The sequence below is a fragment of the Castor canadensis genome, chromosome 16, assembly GCF_047511655.1.
Source record: "Castor canadensis chromosome 16, mCasCan1.hap1v2, whole genome shotgun sequence".
Lineage (NCBI taxonomy): Eukaryota > Metazoa > Chordata > Mammalia > Rodentia > Castoridae > Castor > Castor canadensis.
Window position 1 is genome coordinate 10,830,346 of NC_133401.1, and position 25,973 is coordinate 10,856,318.

The following is a 25,973-nucleotide window of genomic DNA, read 5'->3' on the forward strand; positions in this document are numbered from 1 at the left end:
AAGATAAAAGCCAGTGCACACAAGGGAGATATGAGGATAGGTAAGACACCTAAAAAATTAGCTAGCATTTGTTGCCCTCAACACAGAGAAACTAAAGCAGATACCTTAAAAGCAACTGAGGCCAATAGAAGAAGGGGACCAGGAACTAGAGAAAAGGTTAGATCAAAAAGAATTAACCTAGAAGGTAACACACATGCACAGGAAATCAATGTGAGTCAACTCCCTGTATAGCTATCCTTATCTCAAGTAGCAAAAACCATTGTTCCTTCCTATTATTGCTTATACTCTCTCTTCAACAAAATTAGAGGTAAGGGCAAAATAGTTTCTGCCAGGTATTGAGGGGGTGGGGGGGAGAGGGTGGGGGTGGAGTGGGTGGTAAGGGAGGGGGTGGGGGCAGGGCGGAGAAATGACCCAAGCCTTCTATGCACATATGAATAATAAAAAAAGTTAAAAAAATAAAAACAAAAAAAATAAAGGAATTAGGTTTAAAAAATCTAATCTGTACAAGCAGCCATGTGCAAGTAAGCTTCTGGAATGACTGCTTAGCTTCTATTGAAAGCAGTCCTTGTGTATTTGTTAAATGCACACATATTTAATGCTCTAAATCATGCTGCCTTCCACCACAGTGGGTTAACTTCTCAGGTAAGGAGAGTGAGTTGATTAGATTTGGTCTTTGATGGCTATAGGTGCTGACTGAAGTGCTACCAGATTCCTACACCTCATACTTGACTCGGGGGTCCCAGCAATTGCATGTAGCCGCTCACCCCAGAAGTCAAATGGAATGGTAATGATGGATGGCAGGCAGGGAGTTTAAGCTCTGTGACCATGTGGGGAGGATGGAGGAGAGCACACGGCCAGCTTACTGTTGGGACTACTGACATGAGCGATGGGTTTGTCTAGAGGAAGCATTTGGCATGGGGGTGTCAGTAGGCATCATTAAGCAGTGGTTTTTAAACCATGGTGGTCATCATTCTCTCAGTTCTGGTCTTCAGGGTGGCCTTGGAGAAACTGTCATCGCTGTCACTGATAAAGGGGGGAATCCAATTCTCATAAGATTACTGCTCTGTCTTAGGGGACAGCCTTGGGGTAGTTGCTTCTGCATGGGGACCAGTGTCCTCACGCTGTGACCTGCTGTGAGTCTCCATGGTCCTGGACTCCAGGGTGACTGCAAGTTTAGAACAGTGACCTGAGACCTCAAGGCACTGACCCAAGGGATCTGGAACAGGACATGTAAAAGCTGGTGGTTGACAATCTGTTGATTGTGGTGCCCTGGGAAATATTGAAAACATCTTATTCCTCCTGGTGCCTTCATCCTGGAAGGGGAGCATGACTTCCTTTAGATGGACACTCCTGAAATGACTGACATGTCTATGGGAAGAGCTGAGCAGGAATATGATCCAGGTGCAGAAGGAGACAGGTGCAAAAGGAAGGCAGAGATTCCAGGTTTCTATACTGCTTTTAGTTACCCACTTGGCATCTGCAGATTAGTGCTTTTTGAAAAGTCCTTGTTGCACTAAAAGAAAAAAAAGAGTTATCCATAGGATATAAGGCTTCAAAAAACAGTTAATGATCATGAAAGTTGGCCATTGCTTGTGGACCACTTCCCATAAGCTATCCCTGTTATACTCTTTCTCATATGTCATTATTTAAGCTTTAGTTATTTTCTTTTGAAGTACCCCCACTACTTTGCATTGCCAGCATTATTTTTTAATATAATTTGTTATGTGTGCAAACGCAATGTGGAATGGATTTCAGGAGAAGTGTACTTGGTCAAGCAGAGGTCACTCCAGCAGGGAGGTCATTCTGTCTCTCATACCTTTCAACCTGGTAGGGAGAATACGGCCAGTGGCTTGGTGTGGGGCACAGAGTCCATATTCTCCCAATGCAGCCCAGCTCTATGTGCCTTTCCTGCACCTGTGCTTCTCAGTGGGAGCAGACTACAGCTAATTCAGTTCAGCCTCCCTTCCTCCCTTTTCCTGTTTCCCCATTTCCCTTCTTCTGGCATCTCTTTCAATACATCACTCGAAAAAAATTGTATCTTTAAAAGACCTTTTATGACTGGCAGAGTGCCTCAAGTTGTAGATCACCTGCTTTCAAGCATGAGGCCCCAAATTCAAACCCCAGTACTGTCCTAAAATAAATTGGGTCAATAAATCATTTAAACAAGAATCTCTATCTCAGGCCATTCTTCTCAGGCATCTGATCTATGATACCATCAATTGGAAAGAACTCATTTATATCTTATTGGCCTCTGTGAGAAAGAAAAAGTTGCTGGGCCTGGTATTCATGTATTCCTAGCTACTTGGGAGGCAGAGATTTTGAGGTTTGCGGTTTGAGGTCCCCTCAGATAAAAAGTTGGTGAGACCCCATCTCAACCAATAAAAGATTTGGTGATGTGGTGACATGTGTCTGTCATCCCAGCTACTTGGAAAGTGTAAATAGGAGGATCAGAGTCCAGGCTAGCCTTAGCATAAATGTGAAACCCTATTTGAAAAATACCCTAGCCAAAAAAGGCTGGGAGTTTGGCTCACATGGTAGAGCACTTGCCAATGAACCAAAATGTCCTAAGTTCAAACTCTAGTTGTCAAAAAGAAGAAGAAGAAGAACAAAATAGAGAGAGAGAGAGAGAGAGAGAGAGAGAGAGAGAGAGAGAGAGAGAAGAAAGAAAAAGAAAGAAAGGAAGGAAAACTTGTTACTGCAGGTTCTTGTATTGTTCAAATCTTCAGAGAGGAGGCAGGGCAAGATGGCGGAGTACTAGCTTTCACAAACTGACTAATCTCTTAACGAGAAGAGTCAGGGTAACAAAGTAGAGACTGTATTCAGAAGAGAGAGAGAATACTGGTACCCTGAAAGAAGAACAGGACAAGAGAAAAGCACAAAGAAACTGGTGACAGAACAATTAGGAGACTCCAGCCCATTGTGTATCTGAAGCCAAGTCATTGGTTGGAAGTTGTCATCACCTGTAGTCTTTCAGCTGAAATGTCTGCAAGCTCAGGCAGAAATGTGTAGTGGCTGGGTGGAAGTGTCGTTTTTCACCACTGGACTACGGGGTATCTCAGTAGCCAAATTTTTGCCCATGTGCTCAGGGCACTTGGGGAGTTGAGGGAAAATAGAAGCCTCCACCAGAAGATAATCTAGACAGCCATGGTGATAGTGGCAGACCTAGCTGTCGGACAAGCCCATATCTCCTAGAAGCCTTGAGCCCAGTGTGGGGATTTGGAGGGACAGGGCCTTCCCTGCTGTGCCAGGCTAGCATTGGGCAGAAACATGTTTTTGTCCCCATATTCCAGAAAGCTGTATCATCTTGATCAAGACTTAAAAATGAGGATCAATCATGACTCAGGGAGTATTGGGAGACATGACCACAATGTCAAGGAGGGAGAAGCCATGAAATGTGTTTGTGGAGAGGGAGAAGGTCTGACGTCGATCAGCTGGGAAGTATCAGCATCTAGAGCTCATGCAGTCTCAGGCATAGTGTACTGGTCTGAGGCTCCACCCTCCTTGGCAGAGCAGGTGCCATTGCCTGAGGATCACTGCAGAAATGGCAGCAAGCCTGTAACTTGGAGTGCTCAGGTACCTGCCAGCTGTGGACTTTAGTTGCCAGGTGGAGCTGATTGCTGTGAGCACAGGACCTGGGAATTATGCAATTTCCCTCAGCCTCCTCCCTCACACAGGGCTGGCTCTAAAAGCAATGTGACCTGAAGACAGAGCGCCTGAATCCCTCAGATCTCCACTGCCACTGCAGAACTCAATGCTCTGTTTCTTATTTCCTTCACTATCTGAGACATTTATCGAAACCCCTAAGATTGGAGGCTAACTGACCCTGGGGGGACAAACTGGGAATCTGTGCAGCAAGTGAGAACCTGCCTGTCCCACAGACTAAAAATCTCCTTGCAGCCAGCTGTGGCTTACAGTACACAAAGAAGGGATGACTCTAAGGTGAAAGCAGCACAGAGGTGGAAACTGACATTTGACTCTTCCTGCCCTCAACCCACACATAGCACCAACACAGATGCTAGGAACTGCAACAGACTCCAGTTACTTCTCTTCTATTTGAGTGTTGCTGGGAATCAAAAGTGGTGCCCTGAGCACATGGGCAAGAATTTGTTTAATTGAAACCCTCCCCACACTGAGTGGAGAGTTGAGAAAGTACATCTCCACTCATACACAGTCCTGCCTAAACATTGAGGACATTTCAACTCAGCAACTACAGTTGATTATATCTTAAACCAGTGAGTTGGGCTATGCACAAATCCCTATACAGAAACACACTATGAAAAAATAATGCAACAGGACACCTCTAAAAGACAGCAACTCTAGTGATAGACACCAGCAACAATGAAGTACACAAAATCTCAGACAAAAAATTCTAGAGAACAGGTACAAGAATGGTCAACAAAGGAAAGAGGTACAGATAAACACCTGAATGAATTACAAGAGAATACAAATAAATGCCAAATGAAATAAATAAGGCAATGCAGGATATGAAGGAGGAATTCAATGAAGATATAGTAATCTTGAAAAAATCAAATTGAAATTCTGGAAATGAAAACTTCAAGGAGTCAAATAAAAAAGAAAACTCTGTCAAAAGCCTGGCAATAGACTGGATGAGTTTGAACACACAGTATTGGCACTTGAAGACAAGCTAGAGGAATTAGAACCTTCAGATAAAGATGAAGAAAACAAATATGAAGGTCAAAATGGAACATCCACGACTTCTAGGTTACAATTCCAAGTCCAAATTATAAAACATAGGCACAGAAGAAGAGGTACAAACCAGAGGTATGGAAAACATATTCAATAATGTAATATGAGAAAATTTCCTGAAACATGAGAGAGAGACAGTCATCCTATGGAAGGCTTTTAGGACACCCAGCACACACACTCATACACACACAAAACTCCTCCAAGTCACATTATAGTTAAAACTATAAATATACAGAACAAAGAAAGAATATTAAGAGCTACAATAGAGAAATGACAAGTTACATATAAAGTAAATCTATCTGCTTTCTCAAGAGAAACCCTAAAAGCAAGGCGGACAATGTATTTCAGACCTGAAAGAAAACAGCTGGTGACCTAAAGTGGTATATTCAGCAAATCTCCCATGATTGAAGTAGAAATAAAAACCTTTCATGATAAACAAAAAGTAAAGGAATACATGAATGGTAAGCCAGCACTTCAGAAGATATATAAAGGAATGCTACCTGCAGAAAGGAAGACAGATTTAATCAGGAAAATACCAGAAAGAATAAATCTTACTGGATGAGTAGATTAACAAATGAAGCTGATGAAAGACTCAAATACTATGAAAAAGAAAAATGACAGGTATTAGTACATATATTTCCATAACAACTCTCAATGTTAATGTCTCAATTGTCCTACCAAAAGACATAGTCTGGTGTGTTTGATTAAAAAAAGACCAATCCATTTGTTGCCTAAAAGAAACATACCACACTGGCTAAACAAATACAGACTTAAAGTGAAAGGATGGAAAAAGGCACTCGAAGGAAGCAGAACCTGAAAGCAGGCAGGAATAGCTCCTCTCTGACATGCAGAATTCAAAATAAAATTAGAAGAGACAAAGAAAATCCTTTCATACTGAAAAAGAACCAACCCATCACAAGATATAACAATTATAAAATAATACACACTAAACGTGAGCACACCCAATTCATAAAACATACACAACTAAACATAAGAGCACAGATAAACTTCATATAAAGTGAGTGAACTCCATACCTGATGTTCACAAACCAATGTCATCCAGATAAAGAATCAACAAGGAAATTTCAGAATTAAACGACACCATAAATGAAATAGATTAAATAAAGAAAATTGCAGACATACACGTTCTTCTCAGCAGCCCAGGGAACTTTCTCCAAAATAGGTCTTATTTTAGGACATAAACCATGTCTTAACAAATACAATAAAATAGAAGTGACTCATGTGCTTTATCAGATAACAATGGATTAACCCTAGAAATCAACAGCAAAAGGAACTACAGAAAATACTCAAACACATGGAGCCTGAACAATACACTGTCAATGATCAGTGGGTCAACAAAATAAAGCAGAAAGAAAAAATTCCTAAGACAAATGGAAATGAAAACAGAACTTACAAGAACCCTTGGGACACAGCAAAGGCAGCACTAAGAGGAAAGTGTATAGCTATGAGTGCCTGTATTTAAAATGTCAGAGGCTGGGTGGCAGTGTCTCACACCAGTAATCCTAGCTACCTGGGAGGAAGAGATCAGGAGTATCATGGTTCAAAGCCAGCTGGGGCAAATAGTTTGCAAGACCTTATGCAAAACAGGGCTGGTGGAGTTGCTCAAGGGCTAGAATCCCTGTCTAGGAAGCATGAGGCCCTGAGGTCAAGCCAGAGTGCCAGCAAAAACATAAATAAAATGTCAAAGAGTCCTCAAATAACCTAAGAATGCACCTCAAGACTTAGAAAACAAGAACAATGTAAAGCTGAAATTAGTTAGTGGAAAGAAATAATAAATATCAGAGAATAAATTAATGAAATGGAGAGTAAAAAAAAATATATATATATATACATATAAAGAACCAATGAAACTAAAAGTTGGTTGTTTGAAAAGATAACCAATTAATTGACAAACTCTCAGCCAAACTCACCAAAGGCAACAGGGAGAAGACCCATAAAGTTAGAGATGATAAAAGAAGGGAATATCACCCCAAAGACCAATGAAATCCAGATGGAATACTTCAAAAACTTGTATTCACTTTTCCAAAAACACTTCATAACATAATGCTGTCAACATTGGAACAATTTTTAACATAATTTTATAATATTTACTGAAACATAATTCGCATACTAAGAAATTTGCCCTTTTAAAGTACAGTGCCGCTAGCCTACAGGAAACATTAATCTGTCTCCATGGATTTATCTATTTGCACATATCACATAAACAGAATCATAAAAATGTGTCTACTTTCACCTTGTATAAGCTTTACAAACTTTTTCCTTGTTTGTTATAGCACATATCTGTAATTAATACCTTTTATCCACTTTCAGTTGATATTTGGGTTTCAACTTTTTGGCCATTATGAATAAAGCTATTATGAATGCTTTTGTTCAAGTTTTTGTGGGGACAACGAATTTTAGCAAGTACATATTTCTAAAGCCAAATAGCATTACAGGTTACAAGAATTTATCCCTGTCTAGCATGTTAGCTTCATAATTATATAACTTCTTATTCCAGGATCTGGCCTGAAGAAAATCATCCTCCACTGCCCCGGAAATTTCATTCTTTGGCCTCCGGTAGTCTCTCTTTCTTCATCAAAACCATCACTATGCATACGACTTGAACTGCTAGGTAACATTCTCCTTTTGGTCCCCTGGTAAGCATCCTCCATCTGTTTCTCTAGTCTCTAATTTTCTACATATCTGATTCCTCTTGAATCTTATCGTGAGCATCAGTGTGCCGGATGACATTCCTCAGGAAGACTTTCCCTAACGGAACCCGGGACATTCTTCAATCCCTGGATCCTGAGGAATTAGGCATCTTGTTAGTGGGAGACGAGGAAACGCTCCATTACAAGATCTCCTCCGACCCGGGCAGCAGCCAAGAAGTCGGGGCTCAAAGGCAGCTGTGCAGCTCCGCCCGAGCCCTCCGTGAAAGAGCGGCCTTCCCACCGGTTCCTCTGCCCTTGCCCGGGCCGGGGCTCCCGCCGCCTCCCCCAGCCCAGCCTGGCAGACCACGCAGCCTAAACTGGAAAATCTTGAAGAAATGGATAAATTTCTAGGTGCATTTGACCTACCTAAAAAAACCCAAGAGGACATCAACAGGTCTATACCTCATTCTATGAGGCCAGCCTTCCACTGATATCAAAACCCAAAAAAGGAACAAAAAGTAGAAACTGTAGATCAAAATAGATGCAAAAATTCTTTTTTCATTTTATCATTTTTACATTTACTCACATGTGTATGTATATCATTTGGGCCATGACAGACTATAAGAAAGACATGGCGTTTTTGCTAGTTTGAGATAAAGACAGCTATACAGAGAGAGATTCTTAAAAAAATCTTTGCAAATTTGTAATAAATCATTTGCAAACCAAATTCTTAATAAAATATTTGCAAACCAAATTCCACAACATGGTGAAGTGATCACACACTGTCGGGAGCTGACAGGTGTATGGAATAAACCGCGGGTTGGGTTTCAGTTTGGCACAGCCCAAAACTGCAGAAAGGAGAAAGCATAGTTATTCCCAATAGATCGCTGCTTGAATTGGCACAGCCTCAACCGCAGAGGTGGGCAAGATGCGGTACAGCTGTTTAAGATGTTTATATTGGGAGAGAAGTTGTCACAGGTTTCTCCTGTTCCAGAGGATTACAATGTCACATCCTCCCCTGAGAAGTGTGTCTCCACCTGGTGTTGCTACTGTGTATAATAAACGCACTGGAGGTGGAGGGGCCAGTGTGTCTCCATCAGAGCACCCAGCCTACCTGGCCCCAGCATCATGCACGTTTTGTCTTTTGTCTGTTGTCTTTTCCGGCATCTCCCATCGCCCCCATTTGTGCAGCCTGCTCTAAATGGTATATAAGAAATTTCCCTTTGTTCTTTGGGCTCAGACTTTGGACATGAGTCCACTGAGTTGCTGCCTGCTTGCTTAGTAACTTGCTTCCTGAAAGCTTTGGTGCCCTCTCAGTCTCTGTCTCAGCCCTCCTGCAACATTTCTGGGAGCCCGCCCTGGACTTGGATGGTGGCATTTCCACTCTTTGTCACTGGTTCAAAGTCCCCATCCCACTGGAACAGCTGCTTCTGCCAGGCACCACTGGACCATGTTCATCTGAGTGGGGGAGCCTCTCTCCTGGTGAGCGAAGGAATCGAGTTCTGGTTGCACAAAGAACATGGGAAGGCTTGGGAACCAATCTGGGAGCCCCACTCATCAGACTTGTAAGAACCGGAGTTCAAATTCAGACCTGCCTCAGGAGGCAGAAGGGAGTCTGATCAATTCTCAGTAGGAAACCAAGTTAAGCCCTTTTTTGGAGTGCAGCTGTGTCTTTCAGGTTCAGGGAGCAGTGTGGAAATACTGTGCTGTGTGAGAGTGTATGAAAGTGCAAGCCTGAGACACAGCCTGGTTATGAAGCACATGTGGAGTCCCAATCTGTGGATCTGTGGCAAACTCATATGGTCTAGGGTGAGCCCTAACAGGGTCTCCATTCCAGAGTTTATATGGACACACTATGGCCAAGAGATGCCTAAATTCCCATGCGGGGTGCAGCTGGAGATGGGCAAGGTAAATGATGTTATTTGTTTTCCCCTGTGTGCTGCAAAGGTGAACCTCTTACCTCATCTCCACAGCTCTCATCCCTTCCGTCTTTGTTTCTATCTAGATGTCTAGCAAACAGGAGAAATGGGAAGAGGTCAGAGTAAAAACACTCCCCTAGAACTGTAAGAGGGAACTTAATGGAGATTATGAAGCCAAACTGACTACTGACAAGCTTAGGACCTTCTGTGAAATAAACCAGCCTGCTTTTCATGTAGGATGGCCCTTGGAGTGGTCATTAGATAAGGTCATGGCCAAAAGAGTTTTTAAAGTGGCTGTATGGAGGCCTGAAACACCCAGATGTTTCCTTATATTGATTGCTGGCAGGATGCAGTCCTTAGCACATGTGGCTAAAGGCCAACCCAAGGAAGCATGCAGGGTTATGGTAGCCAAGGTGGCAGCAGCTTCTAAGTACAGGGAAAAATGTAAAAAGCAAAAAAAATCCATATTAACGGTGAATCCCGAGGAGTCCCTGCCCTCCCCGCCATGTGTCACTGTTTAGATTAGAGCATTTCTAGGAGCTGCAGTTTTCTGCCAGATCTGGATCCCCAATTACTCTCTCTTGGAAAAACCCCTTATGAAGCAGAAAGTGGGAGAGTGGGAACCCATGGTATGGGGAGAAAACAAACAACCAAAAAAAGGCCTTTAAAAAATTAAGAGGGTCGAGAGCACACAAGGGAGGGGTGAGGATAGGTAAGACACCTAAAAAGCTAGCTAGCATTTGTTGCCCTTAACGCAGAGAAACTAAAGCAGATACCTTAAAGCAACTGAGGCCAATAGGAAAAGGGGAACAGGTACTAGAGAAAAGGTTAGATCAAAAAGAATTAACCTAGAAGGTAATACCCATGCACAGGAAATCAATGTGAGTCAATGCCCTGTATAGCTATCCTTATCTCAACCAGCAAAAACCCTTGTTCCTTCCTATTATTGCTTATACTCTCTCTACAACAAAATTAGAAATAAGGGCAAAATAGTTTCTGCTGGGTATTGAGGGGGGGAGAGGGAGGGGGTGGAGTGGGTGGTAAGGGAGGGGGTGGGGGCATGGGGGAGAAACGAACCAAGCCTTGTATGCACATATGAATAATAAAAGAAGAATGGAAAAAAAAATTAAGAGGGTACTTTCAACTGCCCCTGCTCTGACAAGGCCGGCAGTTATGACAAATCCCTTCTTCCTATATGTGTATGAGAGTCTGAGAGCTGTAGGAGTCTTGACCCAGCTGCTAGGTTCCCGGCACTGCCCAGTAACTTATTTATCAAAGCAACTTGATGCAGTTTCCCTAGGCTGGCTGCCCTGCCTGTGCACCCTGGCGCCCACTGCCTTCTTGGTGGCTGAAGCAGACAAACTTACTTTGAGACAAAAACTCACAGTCTGAGTTCCCCACTCTCTTTTGACTGTCATAAAATGTTAAGAAAATTATTGGTTAACAAATTCCTGAATGGTCAAATGTCAAAGGATATAAAAACCTGCATGTCCAGCTAGAAGTTGTTAAGACTCTAAACCCAGCCACCCTATTACAGATTAATTCAGGCCCACCTGAGCAAGCCTGTTTAAGGTTATGGATGAGGTGTTCTCCAGCTGGCCAGCCTTGACCAACCAGCCCATTAGTCTTCCAGATGTTCAGTATTTCACGGATGGCAACAGCTTTGTCCCAAAAGACACGCGTTTTGCTGGATATGCAGTAGTGACTCTGGAAGCTGTCATTAAAAACACAACAACTGCCAGTCGGGACTTCTAACTTGGGAGAAAAAGTGTTAAATATAGACAAAAAAATTCTAAAATTACTAAAAGCTAAGAGATTAAAAATAACTTAAAAGCTAAACATGGCCTACCACCCTAGTGTTCAGGAAAAATAAAATATATAAACAGGACTCTAAAATTACAAAAAAAAAAGTATGCCAAGAGACCCACCTACTATGGTATCAATAACTGCCAATATCCTTGCTCAGGATTAGGTTAAGCTCCACCAAACAGACAGGTCTTTCCCTTTTTGAAATGCTTTTTTTGGCATCCACTCCCTTTAGTCAAGGGCCTGTGATGGGACCTTAAAAAAATAGGTGACCTCACCCTGAGAGAACAGATAAAGGCCCTTGATTTGACTGTCTCAAAAATCAATGACTGGGTAAGAGGGAGACTCCCTGTTAGCCTGACAACTCCCATGCACACTTATAGACCAGGGGATGCTGTTTGGGTAAAGAAATGAAATGTTTGACCATAAAACCCTACTGGGGTGGCCCTTTTGTTGTTGTTTTGTCACCCCCACAACAGTTAAGTTAGCAGAGATCATTCCCTGGATCCACCACAGCCAAGTGAAGCCAGCTTCCCTCGATTGGGAGTGCATCCCTGACCCATTCTCCCCATACAAGATCACCTTCAGAATGCTAGAGCCCTTCCTCAACAGGACCCTGCTGTCCAGGAGACAACACAAAATCATGGACAAAGAGACATCAGCCCTTTTCTAGTCACTCTGGAAGCTGACTAGTCTACGAATGGCAGAAGCTTGAGGAGTTGCCCAACTCACTTTTGAAGATGAGTCTGTTCCATGTATTCTTGCTAATCTTGGTCAGTTCTCTACCTGGGGACAACCAGGCTTTGGACTGTAACTCATGTATAGTCCCTACATGAGGGGGGATTGCTGTTACCCTAACTCTGGTTTCCATACTTATTATACTTGTTCAGGAACCATTGTTGGGTCATGCACCCACAGCCATACCACCTACTCACTGTGCTTTCCTGATGGTCAGTGTATCTGTTTTAACCTCATTTATTTCCCTTGGGAGCAATGGCTAGAGGTCCAAAGTTCTCAGCTCATTAATCACACCTGGGTTAATGACTCCAACAAACCTGAGTCTATACTATGATGTGTATCCCGAAATAGCTGAAAACACCGGGCTTGGGCACCTGTTGGGGGCTAGCCTGAGAAAGGACCTAAGGTTAAATGACAAGTATGCATGCCCAAAAGATAACAGTGGGACATGCAGTTGTGTGTACTATAAACAACTCTACTGCCCTTGTTGGGGTTATGAAAGATGGGCAACTTAGCTTAAAGGGGAGGTCCATACCTCACATACAATTGCCATTCTTTTACAAAAAAGGAAGCAACCCTGACTGCACTCTTGCTGCCTGTAGCCCTGTAAATTTCACTATTTTCAACCTCAATTATACAGTCTGGGAAGCTGGGGAAAAGTCTGACATTTAATCTATAAAAAGGAAACAGACCCCAGTACTTTGCTGCATTTTCAACTATTCACAATCACTCATGAGAGCTTCTCATTCCAGGCCTTTCACTCATTTTATGAGGAGATACAAAGTGAGTTTCCCATCTCAGTTGCAACCAAAAACCTGTTGCTCTCACTAGCTGAGTCCACAGCACAAAGTCTGCATGTAATTTCGTGTGATGTTTGTGGAGGAAACAAATATGACAAGAGCTCTTTAATAAAACCACTCCCCCAGCCATGGGGAGAGCATTTGGCTCCTAAAAACCTCTATTATTGGGAATTACTGTATCTCCCATCCAAAAGACCAATTCTCCACTTGATCTGCTTGGGACAAAGATTTTACAATAATGCTACTCAGGAGACTCAGTGGTGGGGAGGGGGCTCCCAATCACATGGAGCCCCAACCTCAGCCTCTGGCTACAATAGCCTGGCATAATCTCAATGTGAGTAACTGCTGATTACAGATTAATGATGAGAAAAAGGTAATTAAAGAGATTACCAACAAGATAAAAAAGCTTGTCCATGTCCTTGTGCAGACCTGAAAGGGACAAAGTCCCAATGACCTATGCGGGGCTGGTTCTCAACCCTAGGTGGGTTCATGACCATGATAGGGACCATGTTCCTTGTCTTAAGAGCATCCTGATATTACCCCATCTAATCCCCTGGTACTGGGGTCTTTATCAAGATGATGCTCTTTGACCCAGAAGTGGGTCTGAGCATCAAAGGGGGCATAATGGCAGGGAGGAGAAGAGAGATTAAAGAGTGCTAAGGTGAAACAAAGAAAACAGGAGTTGAAGGCTGTTACCTGAGACCAGAAGAGGTCACCTCGCCACAGAGGTTAAAACATCCAATGAAATGACATGTGATTATGTATGGGACAAGCTGCACCCCATTTCTGTAACCTGCTCTAAATGGTAAATAAGGAAAGCCCCATTTGTTCTCAGGACTCAGCCCTTGGACTCGAGTCCACTGAGTTGCTGCCAGCTTGATTAATAAACTTGCTTCCCAAAAACTTTGGAGTCCTCTAGCCTCAGCCTGAACCCTCCTGTTACATGGCCACTGTGGAAATCACTGTGGAGGTTCCTCACAAACCAAACACAGAATTACCATATGGTCCTTCTTTATGCTCTTGGGCACACATCCACGGAACAGAAGTCATTTCCATCTGATCCATGTTATCCTTTTCTCATCTTTACCAGAGACATGGCGAGAGAAACCATCCTTGCCTTGCTCCAGATCTTAGTGGGAAAGCTTTCCCTTCCCCCATCAGTTATTATTTTCACCATGGTTTGTCACAAATGGCCTTTGCTATGGTAAGGAAATTTGCTTCTATACCCAAACTTCTTTTTATACACTTTTTGACCTGAGCTTTTTCTCAAGATTTTATCACTACCCCTGTGTCATTCTGATGACATTAGCAGAGTGTCTTTTCCACCCTTCACTTTCAGGCTGTGTAAAAGGTGAAGTGAGTCTTGTGTAGGCAGCATGTAGTGGGACTTTTAAAAAACAAATTCAGCCACTCTGTGTCTCTTGAGGGAAAGGTTTAATCCATGTACATTCAAAGTAGCTGCTGCTAGGTACAGACTTAAAAGTGTTGGACAGGTGTGGTGGTGACTGCCTGAAATCCCAGCCATATGGGAGGCAGAAGTAGGCGAATCATGGTGAGACCTTACCAAAAAATAAACTAAAATCAAAAAAGACTAGGGGCATGCCTCAAGTGGTAGCACAGTTGCATAGTAAGTGTGGGACCCTGAGTTTGATCCCCAATGCCATAAAAAAAGAGATTTGTCAGTGTAAATCCATTTATTTGTGTGTGATCTCCTACCTAGGCTCCACGATCCACTGTTAGTCTGTTGTGTCAACTCCCAGATGCCCCTAGTGAGAAGCATGACCATCAGGCAGCAGCTAGAAGTGACGGCAAACCCCTGCCCTAGAGAAACTGGGGGATGTGTTTTACCCCTTCTCTGCACTGCTGGTGGGTGTGACCCCTGGAAGTGCCAGATGCCTTATTTTGTGTTCTGCTACTTTACTAGATTGACAAGTTTTTGAGTGGAATCTTTCAGTGTTTCACATGTAGGATCATGTCATCTGAAAATAAAGTGAAGTTTACTTCTTCCTTTTCATTTTAAGCCTTTCATTTCTTTTTCTTGTCTGAAGGTACACATCTTTATGTGGACAGAGGTGACACTCACTATTGGTACCCTGGGTTTCCCTCATCACTGTCATTCTGTAGATTTTGACAGTCATTTCTGGGCCTTGCTGTGCTCTCTGAAGTTGAGAAGGCAACTCTGCCTGCCTTCATGGTACTTCACAAATCTCAGAATTGGCATTCCCAAGACAACCTCAGTGGATGATAACAGGAGGAGGTGAATACAGACCCCAGCTACCTCGACCCAGCTGAAATAATGCAGACATTTTCCCCATTGTTCCAGAGGGGTTGGAGGTCCAATCATCCTCTCTGGTAACTGACTTGCTAAAGTGATTTCCACTGTCCATCACCACTTCATGTCTCGCATTCCTGCTTCTCTCCCAGGGTAACCTCATCTTATACATAGGCTGCTTGCATGGAGTCCTTGTTGTTGAGCAACCCAACATAAAACAGTGGACAAATCCTTACTCTTGGATGAATTCTAGCCACTGCTGTTCAATTGATGTGTAGGATAATTTTAAAAATCCAGGAAACATTTAGTTTCAATTTACCAATCTCTATTTGATTAAACTTAAGCAGTAATTCCTTTTTCTGGCTCACAAAATAAAAGAAGCCTCTAACAAATACCTAAGTACCTTAAAGTATACAAGCACAGCAGACCAAGCATTCCCCTATGCTTAAAATCCACAGAGAAGAGGAGCCTAAATCTTAAAGTCCTTCCAAGTTTCTTGTCCTGTAAACTGGTCCCTTGAGCTTCTATTCTTCTGTAGAGGAATACTATTTTATAGTGATGACAACAGGTCGTGGTTGATGACTAATATCCCATCCCCCAAAGATGTCCATGTTCTAATCTTGCAATTCCAAGATCAATATCTTATAGGAAAAATATATATTCAGCAGATATGATTGAATTGAGAGACTTTTGAAATTGAGAGAAAATAGTGATTTATCAGAGTAAAAATGGTATAATTCCAAGGGTCTTCAAGGTAGGGAGAGAGACGTGTCACATTTACAGGAAAGGGATACTGGAGTGATGGGAGAAAGGAGTCATAAAGCAGGGAATATGGGGCCATCTTAAAACAGGAAAGCTGGGTATTGAGATTCTCTTTCCTACAGACTCCATAAGTAACAAAGTCCTTGACTGATTGATTTTAAGTCAGTAAAAATTTTAGCCTCCAGAACTGTGAAACAGGGCCAATTTTCGTAGTTCAGGGGAATGATTTCACAGCCAAATGTTTGACAACAATAGGGGTGTGAGTGTCTTTCAGCCTTAGAGTGTGTGATTGTCCTCCAATATCACAAATTATTGATGTAGTTTTAATTTGATGTCAGTTTTGACAAGAGATATAGAACATTTTATGGTCAAGAGAGCTAGCATCAGAGTTCTTAGGTAGAAAATCTCTTGTGTAAAACATTTTATTGTTTGAAAATTGAATCGTGAGAGATTTGGGATTAGCACACACAGAAACTCAATCTACAGTGAAGTTGCTATTTGTTAGCTATTTCTTAATTTCTTTCTAATATTAGGCAGAAAATTAGACTTATAAGATAAAAGAGGGATGGGCTGAGTCAGAATAATGGGAAATGACAGAAGAGATGATGGAGAGGTGAAGGCAATGCAAAATGTGCCCTTCCAAACTAATCTGAAATTAAAACATGTTGAGTTGTGAAAGCTCGAACTGATTTTAAGATTACCACCACCATGATGTGGTGTGAATTTTGTATTGTCATTCTAATTTTGTCTCTGCTTTCATTTTATATGCGTTGGTAATCTCTTAGATACAAATGGACACATTTAAAAGACATATTTAAATGTTCTTGGTCATGGGTTCAAATCCCAGCCACAGAATTCAGTGACCATGTGTTTCTGGACAAAGAACACATGCTGTGATGATAGTTTTCCTTCTATGTGAAATACAGCACCAAGATATCAAAAGAGTACCCAGATGATCAACCATAAAATATATCATTTTAGAGAAAGAACACTTTTGTGACTCTTGAATATTTTAGAATAAAGATATCATGTAAGATATTACCAGCCAGATATCATCTTCCAGTAAAAGTCACCAATATTTATTCTACAACTGTCTTGTGCCTCTCTATACTCTGTGGGGTTCCATGTGCAGTTTTTCATTGTAAAAGTTTCCTCCCACCAACTAATGTGCAGCATTAGAATGCTGATCAACAAGATTACAATAACAACAGCAGCCTTAGTCTTACTTAACTGTGCCCACATCACTGTAATTGCTTTTTCTCATTTCTGTCTGTGTCAAAACTCTCTCTTTTTTCTAAGAATCTAACAACACTTATGATGACATTGGGACACATTTGGCTAATCCAGGATAATCTTGCCATCTAAATACCCTTACCTGACTCTACCAAGGTTCTTTTTCCATATGCACAGCCTCCTCCATGAAATAGGACCTGATATTATAGTAACCATACTTAATCTATTATATCATTGAAGTACCAATACTTTCTGTGCACACACCCACCTCAAGATCCTTCTGTCTTGCTCTCTCTCTCTGTCTGCCTCTCTCTCTCTCCCTCTCCTTTCTTCTCTCCTGTTTTCCTTACCTCCCTTCTTCCCTATCACCCCACCATGACTTCAAATCACTTAACTTCTCTAATTGTATCCCGTACAAATTGTGTGAAGATTTATAGGTTTTGACACAAGAGGACCTTGCTCAGGATCTGTAAATAGATCTTTGTTATCACCTACCATGCAGAAGAAAAGTCACTGCCAAAAAGGCCCTGAACTATCTGGGGAGATGCTATTTCCACAGAGAACATTCAAGGACTATTAGTCTCTGGAACTTTTCAGGCTCCCCTGATCCTCAGCCCTCAGGAAGTCTATGAGGGGCCCCTGGTTCAAACAGGATACACTTCTGCCTCCCATTTTAACCATTTCTACTGACAATAAACAGTATATTTGGTAAGAAGTAAATGAGCTCACTCAATTTTTCAAAGTATATAAATGACTAATTTTGGTTAAATCTTTATTAGTTAAATTGAAGAGTTACTTTCTATTTTTTAAAACAATTTGTATCATAATCATTTGTCTTGACATATCTTATCTCAATAAATGAAAGATACTCCTAAAATATGAGTATATTGTTCACATGGACTAAAGTTGATCCATTGGTGTATTATTAAACTATAGATTGTCATCAAAAGGTGTTAGAACACATTTTATTACGGTTTCCAGCAGAATTGCTCAAGTAGGGGACCTCTCATGAGACTGGAAACCACAAGAGGGAGATTCAATATCCAATAGCAGTTTCAGACAAATACATTGACATAGGTGAGGATTCACAATCGATAGGTAAGGTGCTGAAGGCATCTGAAAACATCAGCAACCCAAGAGTGGGCTTCACAGACAGTTCTGAGGCCAATAGGGTTAGACAGCCTACCTTAGAACAGATGTGCTCTGGAGAAACATCCAAGAATTCCCTCTTTCTACTATCAGCATTCCTGACAACCAACACACCAGACCAGTTAACACCTGTATTGCAGACTCCCAGCCCATGCATTTTTTTTGTTTGTTTGTTTCATTTTTCTTTTATTATTCATATGTGCATACAAGGCTTGGTTCATTTCTCCCCCCTGCCCCCACCCCCTCCCTTACCACACACTCCACCCCCTCCCGTTCCCCCCCCAATACCCAGCAGAAACTATTTTGCCCTTATCTCTAATTTTGTTGTAGAGAGAGTATAAGCAATAATAGGAAGGAACAAGGGGTTTTGCTGGTTGAGATAAGGATAGCTACACAGGGCATTGACTCACATTGATTTCCTGTGCGTGGGTGTTACCTTCTAGGTTAATTCTTTTTGATCTAACCTTTTCTCTAGTTCCTGGTCCCCTTTTCCTATTGGCCTCAGTTGCTTTAAGGTATCTGCTTTAGTTTCTCTGCATTAAGGGCAACAAATGCTAGCTAGTTTTTTAGGTGTCTTACCTATCATCACCCCTCCCTTGTGTGCTCTTGCTTTTATCATGTGCTCATAGTCCAATCCCCTTGTTGTGTTTGCCCTTGATCTAATGTCCACATATGAGGGAGAACATACGATTTTTGGTCTTTTGGGCCAGGCTAACCTCACTCAGAATGATGTTCTCCAATTCCATCCATTTACCAGCGAATGATAACATTTCATTCTTCTTCATGGCTGCATAAAATTCCATTGTGTATAGATACCACATTTTCTTAATCCATTCGTCAGTGCTGGGGCATCTTGCCAGCCCATGCATTATAGCATCCCTGCATGTAATGTCCATAAGGACTTTTGTTTCACTGTCAATCACAATGATGTCAAAACCCAGATGCCTCATGTATAATGACCTGAGTCTTTTATTAAATAAAGAAAGGTGTTGTTACATTTGCACTGCTGAGGCTGGTGTGATTGAAACAACACTAGGTGCAAAAGAGCCTTCTTGGGCATTTCTACCTCCCAATGATTTCACATCTGAGAAACTCTCTGCAGAAGAATTTACAAGAAGTATTGGAACAACCCAGCTTCACATTTCTGCTTCCCTGGGTAGTTTAGGCTTTTGTCATATTATGTTATGTTGTGTCACTGTGGGAGGACCACTGTAATGCTGTTAATAGTGATAAATTTCAGCATCTTCAGACACCAGTCTGCTGATGGTGAGAGTGAAATTTGTCCCAGACTCACTGTCACTGAATTTCAATGGGATCCCAGATTGCAAAATAATTGTATAATTTATCAGAAACCTTGGAGCTTATCCAGATTTCTGTTGACACCAGGCTAAATTGTCTCTCACGCTCTGATTTGCCCTCAAGGGATGCTGACTCTGTCTTCTGGAGATGCAGAAAGGCAGGATGGTGACTGGCTTATCTGGATGTCACATCTAGTGACTGACATTAGAAACACAAAAACAAAAATGTGCACCTTTAGTCATGTTATAAGAGGGCTTCCCTCAAGACCAAGGCAACAGTGACTACAATGGGCTAAGCAAATTCCAGCACTGTCCTTCCTTACCTGGGAGCCAGAAAATCAGGAATCCCATGATCTGAGTAAGGGGTTTCATTTCTATGCTGTTTCCTGAGTTGGACTGAATCCTGCTGTGACCAGCTAATTAAGAACTACCCAGGACAGTAAGCTGCACTCTGGAAACATGCAAATAAACAGGGATTAGGTGCAGGTGCAGGGCTGTCTCATCTCAGTAACTCAACACACTTCACTCTCCCCATGTGTTCCAGAACAGACAAAGTCAATACAGGTTTGCCTGTAGGGAATGTGCTCACCTCTGGTTGTCACAGATCAGTATTGGTGTAGAATCATATGGGTAGTGTGTTATTTTTATCTCTTCTTGGTTTAGGATATGCATATTTTGCTGTGGCTCCATCTAGGACTGAGACTGTTGAGTCTGACACAATCCTCAAAATACACAAAAGTTCATGAGCTTGTTGCATTGGTGCAATGCTTCCTATTCACTTTGATCCCCTAATACCTTTGGCTTGAACTTGAAAAGCAAAAAATTAATAAATGAAGTGGGGAATCATGCTTTTTAAGGAAGGGTGGGATCTGTTATCACAACCTGTCATTCTCACTAAGTAATCTCTCTTCCATCAAAGCCATCCAAGGTATGGATTTCTCCTTTCTCATCTAAGGAGTATGAGCTCCCTTTATAGCTCTGCATGCAATTGTACACATCCATGCCTGATGTTCCTTAGATGTCTTAGATTATTGCTCTTGCTGTTTATACCCTCTTAACACAAGGCATTATCTTCAGAAGCGAATCTCTCTCTTTCTGCCAAGTGCTCATGCATATTCCTGAGTCTTCTCTGATCCCTAATACTGCATATTCTAACATCACTAGATTTCTTTTACTCCCTAAGTGGACATATTTCTCATTGGTTGGGTTTAGATTATTGAAGTCCAAATAGAATGAAGGAGATCTTGTAGGAATAAAGGTGGAAGCACTCCATGAAGAGTTGCAGCCAGAATGGAGTCAATAGTGACTCCACACATGGGTGGGGTTGTACTTAAGGTTCAGTGTGGATGACCAAGAGGACTGTAAGGAGAAGAACATTGACACTGGTAGAGGGCCCCTAAAATAAGATGAATATCCTGCAGGATAGCTCTCAACAGATGAAGACAGAGGAAGCATACATATGACAGCTATTCCTGAAATAACCTAGAGGCATTTTCTTCATATCCACATGGGCTTAAATTCCATCCATCTTCTTTAGTAGCTTACTTTCTAAAAGTCTGACTACTGCCATCTTCACTTCCTATCTCACTCTTTTTTCCAGAGTTTTCCTGTACATTCTCAATATGCTGCCTGTACTGGAAACCTTTTGATTTGCAGACTAAAACTTTGATAGTGGACAAATCATAATTATAGGTGAGTATCTCTGATCAGAATTATTGCATCTACTCTTTTTTTGATGGGTAAGAAAATTAATAATTTTTGTTCATACTGGGGTTTGAACTCAAGGCTCTGTACTTGCTAGGCAAGTGCTCTACCATATAAGACATACTGCTGTCCCCCATTTTTTGCATTAGCTCTTTTTTTCAGAGCACATCATACATTTTTGCCTGGGGCTGGCCTCAGACTACAATTCTCCTACCTCTGCCTCCCACATAGTTGGAATTACAGATGTGCACCATCACACCAACCTGTTTTTGAAATAGGATCTCTCTCACTATTTTGCCTCACATGACAACCCTCCTATTGCTGTCTCCCTAGAAGCTTGCTTTACAGATGTGAGCCACCACGCTGGGCCCCAGAAAACTAAGAATTTTTGATCATTAGGAACTCCCTCTGTGAAATAGGGGGCTAATGATACCAAAAGGTGTTCTGAGGGGATAACCAGATGATTGGATAGAAGTATAACATTTTTTGTTGGTTTTGGGGTTAGAACTCAGCTTCTGTCTGCTAGGCAAGCATTCCATAGCTTGAGTCAAAGTTTCCAACCCTTTTGCTCTGGTTATTTTTGAGATCTCCCTTTTTGTCCAGGTCAGCTTGGAATTCCATCCTCCTATTTTGCACTTCCTATTATAGCTAGAAAGTCAAGTCCACACAAACTTTTTTGCCTGGGTGGTCTGGAACCACAATCCTTCCAATCTCAGTCACCGAGATGCTCTCACATTTACCACTGCATGGTCCCTTTCTCACTTCATACCAAGATCTCATTCAACTGTCATATCCCCTCTCTGATTGTGACTTCCTCTTCCATATTCTGAGAACCCTTGTGATTATATTGCTCTCACACAAAAAATTCAGGATAATCTCTCAATCTCAATTTATATAACTCATAATATGTGTCAAGTTTCCTTGCAATATTGGTTTAGTTTCTAAGGATTCAAAAGTAAGACATAGATATTTTGGGGGATGAGGCATTATCCATTGACCAATAATTCATCACCCCCACAAAACTCTACTCTACGAACATAGCTCAGAAACAAAGTATCTCTCAAGAATCTACTGCAAAGCCAGACTGGATAAACAGTTTAGGAGACACTATCTGAAAAATATTCAGCAAAAGCAGGGCCTGTGGCATGGCTCAAGTGATAGAGCACCAGCCTAGCAAGCATGAAACCCTGAGTTCAAACCACAGTACCAACAAATAAATGAATTGATTAATTAATTAATTAATTGAATAAAACATTAAATATACAGAGCAAAGAAAAATAGTAAAAGCTGCAAAAGAGAAGTGAGAAGTCACAGATAAAGGTAAATGCATCCGAATAGTAGCAGATTTCTCAACACAAACTCTAAAGGAAAGAAGGCATGGGATGATATATTTCAAACCCTAAAAGAAAACAACAGTCAACCTAGACTAGTCTATACTGCAAAAATATGCTTCATAACTGAAGGATACCACAGTAAACAAAAACTAAAGGAATTCATAACACCAAACCGTGAATGCAAAAAATACTTAAAAGAATTCTACACAAAAATAAAGGCAATAGATATAGCCAAGAAAATGCAAGAATAAACCCTACTGGCCAAGTAGGCTAGAAAACAAGGAAAAGGGGGAACATAAACACAAGAAAACCAACAATGTAAAAAAATTACTATGTACCCTTCAATATTAATAATGAACAATAATGGCTTCAATTTCCCAATCTAGAAATTGAATAGAATGGTGAATTGAATTAAAAAGTAAACGCTGACCATTTGCTAGTTACAAGAAATACATCTCACTGAAAAAGAAAAACTGGCTTACAGTAAAAAAGATTGTCCAAGCATTAACCCCAAAAGTGGGCAGGTGTAACTATACAATAATATAGTCTGTATCTAATAAAACAGACTTCAGACCAAAAGTAGTTAGTGGACACAGTGAAGATCACTTCATATAAATAAAGGAGCAATCTCTATCAAAAGGAAAAATAATTCTTAACGTTTATGTGCCAAATGTTGGTGCACCCAGCTACATTTAAAAATAAAAAACATTACTGAACACAAAAATACAGATAGACTCCAACAAAACAATAATGGAAGACCTCAAAACTCTGCTCTTAACAATAGGTAAATCATTCAAAGAATCAACACAGAAGTCTCACAGCTAATTCCCACGATAGGACAAATCAACTTAACAGGCATCAACAGAGTGTTTCACCCAGCTGTTGCACGATACACATTTTTCTCAGCAGCTCATGGAACTTTCTTCAAAATGGATCATATTTTAGAACACAAAGCAAGTCTTATGAAAGGTCAGAAAGTTGAAATAACTCCCTGTATTCTACCAGAACACAATGGAATAAAACTAGAACACAACAGAAAAAGAAACTATAGAAAATGTTCAAACCCATAAAGACTGAACAACAGATTCTTGAATGACCAGTGGGTCATTGAAGAAATAAGGAGGAAAATCAAAAATATTCCTGAAATATATGAAAATGAAAAGATAAGCTTCCAGAGCCTTTGGGCTACAGCTAGGGCAGTGCTGAGAGGAAAGTTTATAGCTTCGAGTACCTGTATTTAAAAAAAACAGAGATTATAAATAAATAACCTAATGAGGCACTGTTAAGCTCAAGAACAAATCAAACCCAAAACTATCAGATGGAAAAAATAATAAAAACTGGGACAAAAATTAATTAGATACCAAAAATGTTATAAAAACAATTGATGAAACCAAAAGTTGGTTCTTTGAAAATAAAAATAAGGGGAGCCATGGAAGTCTCAGAACAGCAGCATTTCTGAAAAAAAATATATGATGCAATATTCAACATAATTAGCTATAATGGAAATGTAAATCTAAACTAAATTGAGATTCCATTTCACCTAAGACAGAAGGGAACCACTAAGAAAACAATCAAATACAAATGCTGGTAATGATGGAAAAATATATGAAGACATATACACTGTTCATGAGAACATAAATTAGTATGGCCATGATGGAAATCCATACCCAGTATGGCAACTCCTCAAGAAACTAAAATAGAACTACCTTATAATCCTGTAATACTACTCTTGGGCCTATATCCAGGGGAATGTAAATCAGCATAAAATGAGACACCTGCATACTCACATTTATAACAACACTATTCAAAATAATGAAACTATGCAGTCAACCTACATGCCCATCAACTGATGAGTACATAAAGAAAATGTACTCATGTACATAAAGAAAATATACACAATGGAGTATTATTCAGTCATAAATTAGACTGAAATTAAGTCATTCAAAGGAAAATAGATACTACTGGTGAGCACCATGCCAAGAAAAATAAACCGGACTCAAAAAGACAAATATTGCATGTTCTCTGTCATGTGCAGAACCTAGATTTATAAGAACATAAATGATATGAGCATAAAACCAGGACAGCTTGAGAGAGGTAATCAGTCAGGGGAGGGTGAGATCAGAAGGTGATGGGAGGGACAAGAATGATCAAAATAGTTTATATGAACATATGAAAATAGAATAATGAAACCTGTTAAAATGGTTTCAAAGGGAGAAAACAGGAAGAAGAAAGTGAATATAATCAAATATATTATGCACACTTATGGATATATAACAATGAAACCACTGTGTGCAATTAACATATGTGAATGAATAAATAAATAAACAAATCAGCAAAAATCTACCTTGCAAATGAGAATGATCCATAAACTGTTTACATTTTTAAAACATTGATCTCTCAAATAAACAACCTAATGATGCACCTTAAGATCCTAAAAATAAAAACCTGAACAAATCAAACCCAAAACCAGCAGACGCAGAGAAGTAGTAAATTTCAGGGCTGAGTTCAATGAGATCAACTCCATAAAAACTATACAAAGACTCAATGAAATCAAAATTTGGTTCTTTGAAAAGATTAACAAGATTGACAAATCCTTAGCCAACATGGCAAAATGGAGGAGGGAAAATATCCAAATTAATAAAATCAGAGTTTAAAAAGGGAACATAACTACAAATATTAATAAAATCCAGAAAATTATTAAAGAGTACATTGAAAACATATTCAAGTAAACTGGCAATCCTAGATGAAATGGATAAATTCCTAGATGTATAAAACCAACCTAAATAGAACTAGTAAGACATTAAACACCTAAATAGTCCTATTCCAAGCAATGAAACTGAAGAAATAATAAAGAGCCTCCCTACAAAGCAGAGCCCAGGACCTCATGGATTCACAGCCAAATTTTATCAAATCTTTAAAAAAGAACTAACACCAATACTCCATAAATTTTAGGGGGAAATAGAAAGGGAAGGAACATTACCAAACTTATTCTATGAAGGCAGCATTATACTCATTCCAAAACCCAATAAGGATAAAAACAAAGAAGAAAATTATAGGCCAATATCTTTAATGAATATAGGCATAAGGATTCTCAACAAAATACTGGCAATCAGAATTCAACAACACATCAAAAAGATCATACAAGTGACCAAGATGGTTTCATTCCAGGGATGCAAGGATTGTGCAACATACTTAAATCCATAAACATAATATAGCATATGAACAAAAGCAAAGACAAACACCACGTGATCCTCTCAATAGATGCAGAAAATCCTTTGACAAAATTCAACACCCTTTCATAATAAAAGCTCTGAAGAAACTAGGAATGGAAGGAATGTCCCTAAACATAATAAAGGCTATATAAGACAAATATATACCCAATATTGTACTAAATGGAGGACAACTGAAACCATTCTCATTTCTCTGCTTTCTCCACTCTTATTCAACATAGTTTTGGAATTCCTAGCCAGAGCAAGCAGATAAGAGCAAGAAATAAATAGGTTCAAATAAGGAAGGAAGAAGTCACTATCCCTATTTGCAGAAGACATAATCTTATATCTTAGAGACCCTAAAAACTCTACCAAAAAACAATTAGAAATC